Here is a 3,544-nt window from a genome sequence, read left to right on the forward strand (position 1 = left end):
AAAAACCTTTCAATTACCTGGTTCTTCCCCCAGGTAATTTCCAATACCTCCCCCTCCCAAATATCCTCTTCACTGGGATCGACCTCTGACCCCCGCTTTGGCAGGCACACTTTTTGTTATTGCTATGGCTGTCATCTCTTCCACAAAGACGGGTGCAGGTACTATGTACACCAGGTTAGAGCAACGTGGCTCCCCCCTCCTCCCCAGAGAACCCCCCCAAGTAGATGTGAAAGCAAAGATGTCTTGGTGCTGTGGAAATGAGGGGAGCTGCTTTAATCTGGTGTCGGGGTAGGGGTGGGGTGCAAAAGAGACTCCCTTAGCCTAGGACCAAGAGCAGAAGGTCACACCCTTAATGGGACACCAGGCTCACAGTCTATGGAGGAAACAAGGTAAGAAGGGCCGAGGGTGTGTCCCCAGTCACCATCAAGGGACGAAGAAGTGTCCTTGGGGACAGATGACTGGGGTGGGGGTGGGGGTGATCAACTGAAACTCAACTGTAAGAGAATTTGTCTGACCTGAGGAAGTGGGGTTTGGGTGTCTGTTTTTTTTCAAACAGGAAATGCTATTTAATGATATTTGTTTGGCCCACAGAGGTCAGAGAACCAGGCTGCTCTGGGCCAGGGTGACAAGCTCCCCGCTTTCCTGGTATTCCCAAGGCCCGAGCCTGTCTCTTCTTGGCTGTAACCACAGGATACTGGAGAGGGAGGCTCTGGTCCAAAGGGAAAGTGACAGTGGGGAGAGCTTTGGGCCTCGGAAAGGGGCTGTCTGTGGCACAGGAAGGACTATGCCTGGATCTGCACAGCCCCAGTCCCTTGGCATCTGCCATGTCAATATGTCTGCCGTGGTGCCCAGGATGCCCAGGGGTGGCCATTTTGGCCTCCCCAGCCCCTGTCTCTGGGCGAGGCCTTGGGGCTTGTCATCCAGCTTAGAGGGTGAGCTCCTCTGGGGAGGAGGGAAAGAGGGAGCACAAGGAATCTGACCCAGGAAAGGTATAATTACTTGCAAATTACCATTTTAATTTCTGGTCTGAAATGAGGTCTCTCATGGGTGTCATCAGTGTGAGTCAGCTTCCCAGATGGTGATCCTCTCTGATTGAGTTGAGAGAGCCTGGCGGGTCTGGCAGACAGCCGCACCTGGGCATGGCTACCGTCAGCCTCTCTCACTGTAACGCTGCCCATGTGGACAGACAGCAGCAGCCCACACATCAGCAGGGCACACGCATCGGCCTGGGAAGATCACTATGGACTCCAGCAGGGCCTCCTGGACACTCTTCCAGAGCAGTCTGTGGCCTAAGGATGGTGACCGCTACACTCCCCAAATGGGGTACAGGATCTGACAAAGAAGAATGTGCTTGGGGACAACAGGACAGAGTGTCTAAACATGAGAGGGGTGGTCACTGCCCCCACCCAGAGTCTTCTGGCCTCCTGCCTCATTCAGCCCCCGAAGCAGGTGCTGCAGGTCAGCCTAGGGACCTGGCTGTGCCAAGCACACCTGACAGGAGCCACACCTTAGAGCTCGACACATCCTCTCTGAGATCCAGCCTGTAATAAAATACCCTGAGATCCACTGCACTGAAAGGTTCTGTTAATTAGTTCCAACCTCCATGGTCTCATGTGAAACCACGTGGCTGCATCCTCCAGTCCCGCCTCAACGTCATTTCCTGGATTCAGGGTTGGAAGGGACTATGCCAAACCCAAGCCAACAAACACCAAAGGTCTCCGCACAAAGAAGTAGTGAATCTGACTATTCGAAAATAGCACAGTCCAATGACATCTGCTCAAAATCTCTTCAGGCGAAATAGCATCCTGTGCTTGGGGGACTTCATTTGTAAAAGGGGAATAAGGACACCTGTTAAGTTCAAGTTCACTTATAGTTGCTCTTCCTTCGCCCTCCCCAATCCCACCTTGCCCACCTGCCACCTTCGGTCTACACAGGCCACTGTGCTGCCTCGGGCATGGTGCCTTCCCCCAAGGAGCAGACAGAGCCATCAACAAATAACTCCACAGGCTCAAGGGCTTCCAGAGAGGGGGGTTAAGGGCAAAGGGACCCTTGGGGGGAGGTAGGGTGGGGTGGGAGAAATGGTGATATTTAAGCTGGGCTCTGTGACAGGCTCTGCCCTTCCTGCTGCCCAGACTGATCTCTAGTGCCTGACAAGCAGCCCTGCCCTTCAGGTCAAGGGCCCGCCCCTAGCCTGGCCATGGGTTGGGGGGTCTGCCACAGAAGCCCTGGTCTGGCCCATTCGGCCTCCCACTCTGAGCCCAGAAGAGATGCTTTTGGTCTCTACCTGATAAGTCATGCCAGCTGGGGTCTCTACTCATTCCTTTCAACTCCTTTCAACCTTAAACACCTGAGTTTCGGGGTCAATAGAAACAGTCAGAAAGTAATACTTAAAATCAAAAGTACTATGCTTTTGGCCAACCATGCGCCATGACAGACTTGCACTTCAGCTCTTCCAACTGCTGAAATGTGGTCGTGCTGGATCAGAAGGAAGACGACACACACGGTCAGCTCTTTTGGAAAGAAAACGTCTCACCGTCAAAAAGATACGGACGGGCTTCCACCACAGCTGTGCCCCAAATTACAGAGAATGACAGTAATGCTTAGAGCTAGTGCTTACGGAGCGCTATGCAGCCTGTGTCAACTCTCGTACCCTTCACAGTAACACTGGGGGTGGGGGGCGCTATTATCACCTCCCTTTCACAGCCGAGAAAATGGAAGTGTGGAAGGATTAAGGACCTTATCTCAGCCCGTACAGTTGGTGACAAAGCCGGGCCTTGAACCCAGGCAAGCTAGCTCCAGCACTAGGCTCTTAACCTCTATGCCGTCCTATCATTCAAGCTATAGATTCTTCGATAACTCTACTAACATCCAATCTCAGCTTCCAGACCAGTCCTGCTCCTAAACTGCAGGGTAACCTGGGGCAGGTCGCCAAGAGCACTTTCCCTGTCAGTAAAAAAATAAATCCTCCATTTCACCTGATGTAGGGAGGACAAACACACATCAGATATGGTACGCGAGGTTTTCAATTTTGTTGTAGAGGTTAAAGCTGTATTCGTGCCAAGTAGTAATAATTCTTGAAAGGGCCTCAAGCCATCAAAGGCTCTAAAATGCAGCGAATACCATTAAAAGGAGGGGGAGAAGGTAATACGAAGGCCAGAGACCCAGACGTCTAATAGAACGCACTAGGTTTCCGTGTGAATCCCAACTGGGGCGAGTAAAGGTATTGGAGAAACCAAGTCCTGTCCCCTTGTCAGAGAGCTCGATCAATAAGCACAGGAACGCACTGGGAGGGCGGGCACATTTAAATATTTCATAAGCCTTTCTTCAAAGAAAAAAACTGTTCTCCTTAATTTTAAAAGCATTTTTTTTTTTCATCCTGAAAGGAGATAAAATACAATCACTAGATGAAAGGGCCTTCTCACTAGACTATGGTAAAGTTTTGTTTTCTGCCAATCATTCTTTCCACATATGGAAAGAACATTGATACTTTGGATGAAAGAGACCCACTTCGAAAGATTAGCATTTGAAAGAGGAAGGGGAGCTC

The 3,544-nt window shown here is 51.0% G+C and overlaps 1 protein-coding gene across 4 annotated transcripts in view; it reads right to left on the reverse strand.

The window, feature by feature from the left end:
* TTC7B (tetratricopeptide repeat domain 7B) overlaps positions 1–3,544 on the reverse strand; it is a 223,778-nt gene that overhangs the window by 29,179 nt on the left and 191,055 nt on the right. The gene's annotated exons all lie outside the window — the stretch shown is intronic.

The sequence above is a fragment of the Pteropus vampyrus genome, unplaced genomic scaffold (assembly GCF_000151845.1).
Source record: "Pteropus vampyrus isolate Shadow unplaced genomic scaffold, Pvam_2.0 Scaffold32, whole genome shotgun sequence".
Lineage (NCBI taxonomy): Eukaryota > Metazoa > Chordata > Mammalia > Chiroptera > Pteropodidae > Pteropus > Pteropus vampyrus.